The following is a 12,947-nucleotide window of genomic DNA, read 5'->3' as shown; positions in this document are numbered from 1 at the left end:
AGCTTCCCCACCCTGATTGTACTTCCCAACTGCTGCTAGGAATTCTACTGTTTAGAATGTGAACTAGCAAACATTCTCTTTTAAAATACAAATACTGTAGAGCCCACTGTTCTACAATGTGCAAACAGCTCAGTTTAATATAAATTCATTTAATTGAACTGACTTTCTAAAAGCTGGTAGAAATATGCTCTGTGGAGAGAGCTGGGAGGGGCACTAGGAACACTGCCCAAAGACAAGCTTGGGTGGGGCATCACATCTGGGGCAAGGAAGGGGAGAGGCCCTCCCCACCTCCCCCCAGTAGCAGACCAGAAAGAGGTAGAAGTCTATCAAAGAGAAACTTGTGTTCCTTTAAAATGCGTTGATTCCTACCTCACCAGAGACAGGATAGGATGTATTTCTCCTTCCCAGTTCCAACCAAATTCAAGCTGAATTCCTTTCTTGGGGAAAGTGGAGATGGTGTGAAGGTGGAGGGGAATGGGTTGGTGTCCTCTCTTGTATTGTTTTGGGGTTTTTTTCATTCTTGTTAAGTCTCTGCCCATTTGCTCACCCTCTCCCCCCCTCTCCACTCCAATCTCTATTCCCAAATCTGGGGTGTTTGAAGGGAGGTGATGTCAATGATAGATGTTCCCCTCCATGGAGTCTAATTACACTCTTCCCCTCTCCATCTGTCTGCCCATAGTGTTGTCTGACTCCACTTGAGAAACCCCTCCTTGTGGAATATCTTGCTGAGATACTCATGGGATCCCAGAGTCATAGATTTAGAACATTAGAATCCAAACTCCTCCTTTTGAAAGATGAAGAAAGAGGCTGCCAGAGATTAATTGACCTGCCCTTTGGTCACACAAGATTCAAATTCAGATCCTCTTCATTGCCAGAAATGGAGCCAATTAAAATCAATTCAACAAAGGGCAGCGAGGTGCCATTGCTCACCTACTCAACAAAATGTGCCAGAAGCCCTAGGAAGCTCTTTAAAACTGATTCTGGGTCCTGTGTGTCCAGGGGAGTGAGATAGTTTCCTGGGGTCATTCTCTGCAGTTCCTGGCAGTGTCTGCAAATTAGGAACACCTTAGAACTGGCTCTTTATTTCCCAGAAGTGATGAGCTAAGAAGAGGATGTTCAAAGTCAGTGACAGTCAGATTAACATAACCCAAGATCCTAAGGAAGAAGCTAATTTTTAGACTCCATCATTCTCTCCAGGAAAAAAATAACTACAATTGTGCTTTCCTCATGAAAAGGAGGAGAAAATAGAGCCTCCTTAGAATGGGACTATTAAAGTGCTTTTACGACTCTGAAATTCTAGGATTCTAAACTATACTTGATAGTAATGGAAAGAACACTGGTTTTAGAATCAAAGACTCTGGGTTTGAATCCTGCCTTTTCTACTTCTTAGGAGACTTTGGACAAATCATTTAATCTTTGAGTCTCAGTTTCCTCATCTATAGTATAAAAGGGTTGAATAACAAAGGCCCCTAAAGTCCCTTCCAGTTCTAAATTGACCCCATGAACCTTGGCCTAATTCATCATTTGCTTATATGAGTATCTTCTCAGCTTGGTTGGGATGATACATGTGATTTTCTGTTAGAGGTTATTAAAGCTAATTTCCTAATATGAAGTTATTTGATTTACTTAATTCTCATTTTGGTGAATAAGTATTTGCATATTTTTTTCTTGATGCAAAACAAAGCAAGTCATCAGGGTTTTTTTTTTAAGTCTGGCAAAAATGAACAAAAAAAAAAAAAGGAAAAATTGCTGCCCTCAACAAGCTTACATTCTAATGGAGAAGACAACAAATAAAAACTGAACTGAACTGAAAAACTGAACTGAAATCAGGAGAAATTAGAGTGACAGGAAGAGAATGAGCTAAAATTTTCCCTATACAGATCAATGTATATTTCAATATTGAGAACTTAATATAGCTAGACTTCTGGGTTTTTTTTCTTCTTTTAGGTTTTTGCAAGGCAAATAGAGTTAAATGGCTTACTCAAGGCCACACAGCTAGGAAATTATTAAATGTCTGAGGCTGGATTTGAGCCCAGGTACTCCTGACTCCAGAGCCAGTACTCTATCCATTACACCACCTAGCTGCTCCAACCACCTAGTTAGTTGCCCCTAGACTTCTGTTTTCAATGAAAGATCTAAGTTAAATGTGAGTTTGGAGGCACTCTTCACCAAGGCACACCATTTCAAAATTATCTAATCCCAAATTCATGAGGGCATTGGAATATATACACTCATGGTCTGGCTAAAAACTTCTGTTGACCCTTCATGTAATGATTCTGGTTCATTTAATGATATCATTGATTTGTGGTAATGAAGGCCATTTCATGAGCCCTTCCAGTGGAATGGAGATGGAGGGAAGAAGAAAATTTGGAACTAAAAATAAATTTTAATTAAAAATTTTTAAAATGTGAAAATACGTTTTACATGACTGCATACATACAGTATGTATGCATTTTTGGCCTTCCCAATGTGTGGGGGAAGTCTGATGGAGGAAAGGAAAGAATTTGGAAATGAAAATAAAAATAAACTTAAAAAATACAGTTGTCCTTCCTGATCCTAGTTGAACCCACTAGGAGTTTTGAGGCTTGCTGTCCACCTGGTCAGGGCCTAAAAGACTTGATTTTTGTGTATGACATGAGGAAACCTGAGTTGTCCCTGGGTTACCCCCTGACCATGACAGCATCAGGGAGGCAGGATGCTCTCTGTGTCACCTAAAAGAGAAGGTTTTGTCTCCTTTCATCTTTAACCCTCCAGGTGATGTCCTATAACTTTGAGACTTCCATAAGGGGTAGAGCTCATTGGCAAACTCACTCTCTTAAGCAGTTAATGCAGGAGAGCTCAACTGATGCAAGGGAAAGATGAAGAGAATTGTAAATGTAGAAATTGGGTGGAGATGTAAATTGACTACCACCTACTCTTGAGATATAAATTGACTAGAAGTAGAGAATTATGATTGTAACAGAAACAATTTGTAATCTTAAAGGCTGCTCAAATTGGGTGGAGATCCCCATTCTTGATGTACCATTGATTTATTGTTTAATGTAAAATTTGTATCCTGATCTACTTAGGTTTTACCCTCTACCTAATTCCTGGTCCAGTATAGGAAAGGGAGCTTACCTTTTGTCCTCTGGATGAGAGGCTAGACATAAAAACCTGGGTTGGACTCCAGCTCAGGACCAGAGTCTTCTCTGACGATGGCCCAGCCAACACTGCTTGACTGTTCTTTTATCTCTCTGTCTCTTCCTCTCTCTCTACCTATCCCTTCCTATGTGTTGTAACTTCTTTTAATAAATTTTTATTTTATTTCCACCTTTGCTTTCCCGAGCCTGCATAATGATTCCTCATAGGTAAAATCGAACTCAAGTAACCAGTGTCTACACAATTAGATAAACCTATGCTTGTATCAGTAAGTGCCTTTTCTGGTTTTGTGTATATTCTTTCCTGATCTTGGACAAACAAATTGATTCCAAGATGAATGTGTCCAGGGGACTTTGTGAATATGAAATGTATTGAAGTCCTAGGTCCCATTGAATTGGAATTACCTGGGAGCCCAGGAGTTGTCTAGCCTTCTTGAGGTCATTTATTCGTTTTTCAGTCCTGTACAACTCTTCATGACCCCATTTGAGTTTTTTTTTAGGGGGAGGGAGAGGAGCCAGAACACTGGAGTGGTTTTCCTTTTCCATCTCATTTTACAGAGGAAGAAACTGAGATAAACAGGGTTAAGTGACTTGCCTAGGGTCACCCATCTAGTAAATGTCTGAGGTCAGAATGGAATCAGGACAATGAGCTTCCTGACTCCATGTTCAGCATCCTATCCACTGCCCTACCAAGAAGACAACCACCCAATCAGAGGGCTGGCCTGGGCCTGTCTTCACTAGAGACAGCAGAACCAATTCAGCTTGGAGTTACTGGAATTTAGAAAACCTTGAGTTTAAATCTTACTACCTGAGTCACCCTGAGTAAGTCACTTAATAGCTCTAGCCTTAGTTTCTTTAGTTTCTTCATCTTTCTTTATCTGAGGATAATAGCACCTTTCTCACTCAACTAATGTGAGAATCAAACAGATCATGTATGTAAAACATCTTGCAAACCTTAAAGCTCCAGATAAATCTAGCTATTCAAATGCCTAGTCAGCAGTAAGTAGAGAAGTTGACCCCCATATGGTAATATGGAGGTATTTTTACCTGGCTCAAAAGGAGACAGAATAGACAACTCTAAGTCTCTTTTCACCCCTCCTAGCCCCCATTCTTAAAGGGAGACTTTGATTTCTTCCATAGGGGAAGCAGGAGGTGGAGGGTCCAAAACTTGGCCATTCTGATCTCCTCAGAAAGAGGGGTAGTCCTGGGCCAGAATGATAGCCAGCTGCTCCCTTAAAGATTATTAATCCAAGAAACATGATTTTTAGGTTCAAAGTACTGTTCATGAGTGGGGAAAAGCACACTCAAGCTTTTATACCCAAGGCTTTATTCCCTTCCTGCCAAGTACCACCAGTTCCACAATGAATAAACATATTTATCCATGTCAGTAGCAGTCAGAGAACATATATCTAGAACAATATATACAAGACAATATAGAATGGAGGCACCCTCCCATTGGGAACAAGATAAGTCAGCTTAACCAAAAGAGTGTTCCAGATCTCATCCAAAGAGAAACTCCCCAAAGTCTTAATTCTTGGAAGCTAGGTAGAGGAACTCGACAGAGACTTCCCACTCTTATCATATCAACTTCTTCCCAGAGTCTTTTCCTTCAGCAACCTGAAGTATTGTTAGCCTCTTCCATCTTTTCTTTTGAAGTTGGAAGTCAGAAGCACCCAAAGTGATTGTAGAAGTCAAAGAAAATGAAGAAACTCAGAGTCTGGCACTCCTCTCTCTCATTCTTGCCAAATCCATTCCTTTATCATGAAGGCTTGAACTTTGATCTCCACCAATGAGAAAAGAGTCCTATACCAATAGGTTTTGGAACTCCAGCTACACAAGAAAGCTCCTCTATGTTCTAATGTTCTTTAAGAATCAGCCTCTCAAGTGGCAGCTAGATGGCACAGTGGACAGAGCACTGGCCCTGGAGTCAGGACTACCTGGGTTCAAATCCAGTCTCAGACATTTAATAATTACCTAGCTGTGTGGCCTTGGGCAAGCCACTTAACCCCATTTGCCTTGCAAAAACCTAAAAAAAAAAAAGTATATACTGAGTACAGATGAGTCAACTTTATAAAAAAAAAAGTCATTCTCTAATTGATAAATGACCAAAAAGTTAAACATGAATGATAAATCAAAAGGGACTAAATAAGGTTAAACCCCTCAAAACTTTATCACTGACAGTGGTCTTGGAGGAAATATATATACTAGGAGAGATCTCACAAAGAAGAGAAGGATGAAAGAAGGATGAGAAGAGGAAAGGGAGGAAAGAATAGAGAAAATTATCTCACATAAAAGATACACAAGGAAGAGTTTATACAAGGGAGAGGAAAATGAGAGGTAACAAGCAACACTTGGACCTCACTCTTAACTAAACTGACTCAAGGAGGGAAAAAAATACATATTCACACAAAACTAGGTACAGAAATTCATCTTACCCAAAAGGGAATTAAGAGGGAAAGGGATTAAGAAAAAGGCAGGAGTAAGGTAGATAAGAGGGAATGGGAATAAGGATATACTCATCCATAAAACAGAGGATAACAGAAGATTAGAGACCAGAACCCATCAACACATCATGTTGTTTACAAGAAACAAACATAAAACAGAAAGATAAAACTGAGTAAAATAAGAGACTGGAGCAGAAACTGTTGCTTCAGCTGAAGTTAAAAAAAAGGAGGGGACAAGGGTAGTAATCATACTCTTATACAAGGCAAGGGGAAAAAGAGATCCTATTAAAAGAGAAAAACAGGGGCAGCTAGGTGGTGCTGTGGATAGAGCACCAGCCCTGGAATCAGGAGGACCTGAGTTCAAAACCTCAGACACATAATAATTGCCTACCTGTGTGATCTTGGGCAAGTCACTTAACCCCATTGCCTTAAATTTTAAAAAAAAAGAGATAAACAAGGAAACCGTTTTTGCTAAAAGATAGCACAGACAAATGAATAATGACATAGATAGATCAGGGTCCTCAAACCTATGCTGTTTAATAAAACTGTATGAATTTTACACTTTAAAACAAAAGATACTTCATTATAATTTGTCAAAGACTGTTATCACATTATTTTTAATAACTCAATAGGGAAATGCCTCTAACAATATTTTATAATATTTTAGAAAATTTTCACATAAAAAAGCATATTCTCATGAATAATTTTCATAACATTAAATTTAAAAAGTTTTATATAAATAAAAAAATTTAGCCAGAAGGAAAGCAGAAAATTGTAGAATAAGTTTTATAGACAAGTTTCTCAGATAAAGGTCTCATCAAAAATATATAAAGAATTTATTAAATCTATAAGAATGAGTCATTCTCCCAATTGATAAATAGCCAAAGGATGTGAGTAGATAGTTTTTCCAATGAAGAAATAAAAACAACTTATGGTCATATGAAAAATGTTCTAAATCATTATTGAATAGATAAATGAAAATTAAAACCAACTTGAGATATTTTATACCTATCAGATTGGCTAAAATGATTAAAGAGGAAAGCAACAAATATTGGAAGAGATGTGGAAAAATTGGGACACTAATTCATTGTTGGTGGAATTATGAACTATTCTGAAGAGTAAATATGTAATTATGCCCAAGACTTATTAAACTACCTATACCCTTTGACCCAGCAATATCACAACTAGGTCTATTTTCAAAGATGATTGGGGGGGGGGGAAGGGAAAAAAACTTATATGTTCTAAAATAATTATGGCATTTTCTGTGGTGGCAAAAAACTCCATTGGTTTGAGGAATAACTAAACATGTTGATATATGATCATGATGGAATACTACAGTGCTATAAGAAATGATGAGCTCGGGGCGGCTAGGTGGCGCAGTGGATAGAGCATGGTCCCTGGAGTCAGGAGTACCTGGGTTCAAATTCAGTCTCAGACACTTAATAATTACCTAGCTGTGTGGCCTTGGGCAAGCCACTTAACCCCGTTTGCCTTGCAAAAAAAAAAAAAGAAAGAAAGAAAGAAATGATGAGCTTAATGATCTTAGCAAAACATGAAAAGATTTGCATGTAATAAATGAGTGAAATGAGCAGAACCAAGAAAACGTTGTATATTATAACAGCAATATGGTTTTAAGAACAATTTTGAATGAGTGTTATTATTTTGACTGTTATAAATACCTAAATTAACTATAAAGAACATATGAAGAAAGACATCTGAATTCAGAGAAAGAACTGATAAATAGATGTGTAGAATAGTTTTACACAGACACATATACACATACATCTCTCTCATTATGTCTAATGGTAGTCATCTCTAGGGCAGGGTGGAGGAGGATAGGAAAAAAAGGAGAGAAAAAAATAAATTTGTATAATTTTGTTGTTGGTTGATTCAGTTGGTTCTTGTCCTTTGTTATTCAAGAAGACCAAAATGGCATCACTATGTTTGAGACAAATTACAGTCTGATCAGACCAATACAAGCTGGAAAGGCTCTACCACAGGTTGGGCATAGATAGTCCATGACAACACCTGGGGTGCTTACTCTAAACTTATGTACGCCATGTTTCCTTTGAGCTACCTTCCATTCTGCCTTCCTCATAGACTACAGCTGCCTCATGAGAGCACACCAAGCTGGGCAGTCCTGTGCCATGCTGTACAATCAATTCTAAAGTTCTTCAATGAGACCTTCCAGGTGTCTGTATATCACAGCTTCTGACCCCCTTGTGAGCACTTGCCCTGTCTGAGTTCTCCATAAAATAGGTTTTTTTGGTAACTGTATGTCTGGCATTATAACATCGTGTCCAGTCCATCATAGTTACACTCTCTGTAGTAATGTTGGAATGCTAAGCAGTTTAACTGGAGAAAGGATTTCAGGGTCTGATATCTTCTACTGCCAAGTGATCTTCAGAATCTTCCTAAGACAATTTAAATGGAAACCATTCAGCAGTTGTCCACAGTACTCAAAACGTCTCCATTTGTTGTAACGGATGGTTCTACATGTGGATGGGTGTGGCGCTGGCTGATGGAGCACCTGGGTTTTCTTGGTCTTAATTGTTAGACCAAAATTAGCACAAGCCGCAGAGAATTGACCCATACTTTGTTATATCTCAGCTTCAGAGGCTTCATTGAGGGCACCATCATCTGCAAACAGAAGATCATGCATCAACACTCCCTCCACTTTGGACTTGGTTTGTAAGCCTTTTCAAGTTAAAGAATTTGTCATCAGTGCAGTAGCTAACCTTGAGGTCATGTTCAGTCTCAATGAAGGTATTTGATAGCTGAAAATATCATGCTAAAAAGCATGGGAGTAAGGACACATCCTTGTTACACTCCATTGCTGACTGGGAACTTTCTAGTATAGGAAGACTAATGACTCTGGCATGAGGGCTGTTGAGCCCTCTTCAGTTGCTTTCCACTTTTAATGTCCACCTGAGCCACCTAATTCTCATCTGTGGCTCCAAGAAGCTGTAGCTGCTTCAGCAGACAGGCTAAACCAGACTGAGGGTAACTTAGGAATCTCATATTCATTGATGAGTTGTGGGAGATAACTAACCCAAGCATATGAAGTCCTCCACTGGTGGAATGGACAAAGGAGAATACTTGCTTCCAATGTGCAGCACTTAGGTCTTGATTAGATATTGTTAGAAATGGCTCATAATTATGAATACTTAGTCGAGTGATTAAAATAACTTTTTATTATTTAAATAACTTTTCTGCAGAAAAGTGCCATTACCCCTAGCAAGAAAGACACCAAATTTTGGCAATGTCTAGTCTTATAGGCAGTTTGAAAGGCTTTCTCCTCCCTGTCAAACCAGACATTGGTCTGCTATGTCAGGATTAAAATCTAATCAATATGATCACCCCCATAACACTCTCTAATATGCTTTCCCCACGCTAGTCATTATACTAATGAGTACAAGGGAGTGTATGGTAATACATAAGAATCTCAGTAAACAGGCAGAGGTCAGGGACCCTCAGTCAACTCAGGAGCAGATGGAAGAGGCCTGATCCAATCTCATATCTAAGTCTTTTGACTCCCCTGATATTCCTACCTGCAGGTAGGCATAGTAACTGCAGGTAGAACCCAGTCTTTGTAGTGTGTGTGTGTGTGTGTGTGTGTGTGTGTGTGTGTGTGTGTGTATGTGTATTTTAACTAATGATTTCCTCTTACATTCTGTGGAAGCCAAATGTCCTACATTCCTCACAGACATCAAATATGCCAAGATCATCCACTGCATCTAGAGTCACTCCAGTTGTCTTGACTACCTTGATGCTGGATCATAATTACTTTGAAGGAGAGAAGGAGATGGGTGACAATGAGGCAAGAAACATCCTGAAAGTTTGCAATTTCTTTTCTTCTCTAAAAACTTCTATATCTTATACTAATATTTTATATGAATACACTCCACATCACATGAGCAGTCAGGTGACTTCTAACTAGCTATAATGCTATGTTTGATGCAGAGAACCATGGGCATAGGGAATATTGAAATTAATTATAAACAAAATTATGTAAATCTTCATTCTCATCACTCTGTTAAAACACTCTGTTTTAAGATGACCTCCAGTCTGACCTTAGCCAAGTTTTCATTGGTAAGACAAGCTAGGTTACACAGTGCTGAAACAATATCCCAGACCACCCAGATCAGAATTTGAGGCCCTCTAACCCCTCCCAAAAAGGGAAACTCTCCAAAGAGGGACTTGGGCAACTCCCAGGTCACCACCTCTTCCCATGGAACCTGAGGTGGGATTGAAGGAGATTTCTGGAGAAGCTCCCTCTTGCTCTTGCTAACTTGCTTTAACTTCCAGACTTCTGCATAACCTGACAGCTAGCCTGCCAAGATTAAATAGCAATCTACATTGCTTTTCTTTAATCTCTTCTTAACTCCTCTATTACTTTCTTTTGTGGTATAACTTCTTTTTAATAAATCTCTATTTTTCTTTTTACATCTGCATTCCTAGGTCAAGGAGTGACTCTTCACAGGAGAATACCGAATTCATGGCAACATTAATGATATTCTCAGTAATTCTTACCTTATTGGAACCTTACTTCTATTGAAATATAATTTCAAGCTAATTTCACTTTCACTGATTTTAGCATAAGTTTACAATATTTCAAACTTACCTAAACAATTAATTTAAAATACAGTGGTATTATGAAGTTTCACTTTCCATGACTTTCTGATTTTAAAACAAGTTGTCTTCATTGTGAGGATTTGGGGAGCATTTGGGTTCCACAAGAATGTGAAGGGAGAATTGTGAGTTTATGTGAGGAATGTAGGGCATTGTTGGTCTTCAAAGGGTGGAGGGTCGGGGGACCCCTGTGAAATTGGTTGGGGCCATTCCCGAAACTGGGAGAGTTCTCCTAATCCCATTCCAAAAATGACAAACTCACTATTAGAAGAAACTAGTCCTTAGCCAGTCAAGAGTGACCTAGAGATCTTGACCTAATGCAACTGAGTTTGTTCAATTAGGTTATTGAATATTATCCCACATACATCCTGTGATTGGAGTTCATCAGCATATCATGCATCATATGACGGGGAGAGGAATCATAGAATGGAAAGTATGAGATGGGTAGACCTCTTAGATTGCAACTCAAACTGTGAAAGCCTATGACAATCCAAGAGGGAGGGGAAAGAGTTTCTGAAGACTATAAATTACCTGATGTTCCAATGCTACCTCCTCCTAGGCAAGATACCCATATCCTGCAGGATTCCTGAATTAAAATATGCAATTTTCTCTCACTCTAGCAGGTTTTTCTTTCATCTACAGATAACAGTTTACATCACAAAGAATGGGGTCTACCTATATTGTTGCCTATGGGTAGGTAGCCTCAATCTGATCAAAAACTGAGATTAGGCTAGGTCTGCCCCATCTACTTCTAAATTAATCTAAGGTCTGCTTCCTTCTCCTTTGGGCATGCTCAAGGAGGCAGCTGTTCTTGCTCATTAGTATAATGAGCAAGGAGGGGAAAATGTATGGGGACCAATGTATCAATTAGGTTGTGACCCCAGCCAATGATTGGCATAAAAGAAGCAGGAACAAAGCCTTTCAAACTTTCTGGGATTCCTTGCCCCTCTCCCACTTTGAGAGAGGTGTGCCTTTTTTATTAAGATATCTTAATAAAAAAAATTTAATCAATCTGCACTAAGTATTCATAAGTCATTTATAACATTCATGCTGTGGTTTAGAGGAAACTACCTTTGATCTCTGATTAGTTTATGATACTTATCTTTCTATTATTGGGAACAGAATCCTGGCTTCTCATTTGTGTGTCTTGTTGGCCTCCTCTCTTCCCCTTAGGTGTGGCCAAAGTCATAAAGGCAGAAAAAAATTCTACTGAAAGTTTTTACTCTTGTCAAAGTATAATTATTACTATAAGTTTTTATAACTATCCCTGGTTAAAGTTTCATGTTTCTTAGCTATTGTGAGGAATGGAATGTATACTCCTTAGACTTTGAAAGGAAGACTTGTAGGCATTCCTTAGCCTAGAAAAGAATTGTGTCCTTTATAATTTGAAGAGAGTATTTGCCCTGTCCTCTTGGTACTTAAACTCAAAAAAAGTTACCTCCCTCAGGCAAAGTAGCATTGTAGAAGGAAGTTTTTCTTTGATATCAAATTACAGAATAGTCTCCAGGCAAGTTTAAGGTTTTATTTACTCTTGCTATGTATATTCTGTTTCCCTCCCCTTGTTACTGTATGAATTTTATGATCTCCCTTAATTTGGTGGGGTTTTTACTAGAATAACCTCTACCTAACAATAATGGTAAATTCCAGGGAATAAAACTTCATGTCTAAATTCATTTTTTAATGGTTGTTGTTATGTCTATTTTAACTCCATTTTAAGGTTCTTGTAATTTTTAGAGTTCACGCTCTCTTTTTTTTTTTAGTTTTTTGGGTTTTTTTTTTTTTTTTTGCAGGCAATGGGGTTAAGTGGCTGGCCCAAGACCACACATTTAGGTAATTATTAAGTGTCTGAGGCTAGATTTGAACTCAGGTACTCCTGACTCCAGGGCAGGTGCTCTATCCACTGCACCACCTAGCCACACTGAGTTCACACTCTCAATATGGTTTAATTATAAAGCAGAAACACAGATTAACAGTTACACAGATGTACTTGTAGGGAAGGTTTCACTTTCTTATTTATAATTAGTTTACTCAAAAAGTTTGGGAGCATTCTTAAGTTTTCATTCCAAAAGCTTGATTCTTTGAATTTATCAGATATTAGCTATGGTCATTTGCTATTATGTAATTTATACCTAATCTATTCCTCTGATCTACCACTCTATTTTTAGCCAGTACCAGATTCTTTTGATAATTACTACTTTATAAAACAATTTGATATCTCAAACTGCTAGGCCATCTTCTTTGCATTTTTTTTCATTGATTCCCTTGATATCCTTGAACTTGCTCTTCCAGATGAATATTGTTAGTACTTTTTCTAACTCTGTAAAATATTTTTTGATAGTTTTATTGGTATTGAAGCAGTACACAAAGACAATGATATAACCTTTTTAATTTGGTTACTTCTTTCTCAGCTTGTAACTACCAATATAACTTTAGATTCTCTAGGATCTAAGCACAGTCATTTCCTATGGTTATTTTCGGTTTCCTTGCCTCTCCAGAGAGTTTCATCTGTGAACTGTTTGCAGTCTGTAAAAATTCAGGAAATTATGGGTATTAGAGAAATATTGTAATTGGAAACAAATTTTGGAATCTTTTTTTCTGCACTTGACCCTTATTTTGAGACTGGCCAGAGGGTCAAGCTGGATACTAGATTACCTGTGATAGTATGTCAAATTAAACCAAATAGAGACTCAGCCTACAGTCACAGCTCCTACTGGACTACTCCTAAAATGAGGGA

This window comes from Macrotis lagotis, chromosome 1 (genome assembly GCF_037893015.1).
Source record: "Macrotis lagotis isolate mMagLag1 chromosome 1, bilby.v1.9.chrom.fasta, whole genome shotgun sequence".
Classification (NCBI taxonomy): domain Eukaryota; kingdom Metazoa; phylum Chordata; class Mammalia; order Peramelemorphia; family Peramelidae; genus Macrotis; species Macrotis lagotis.
Note: the sequence above shows the minus strand (reverse complement) of the source record.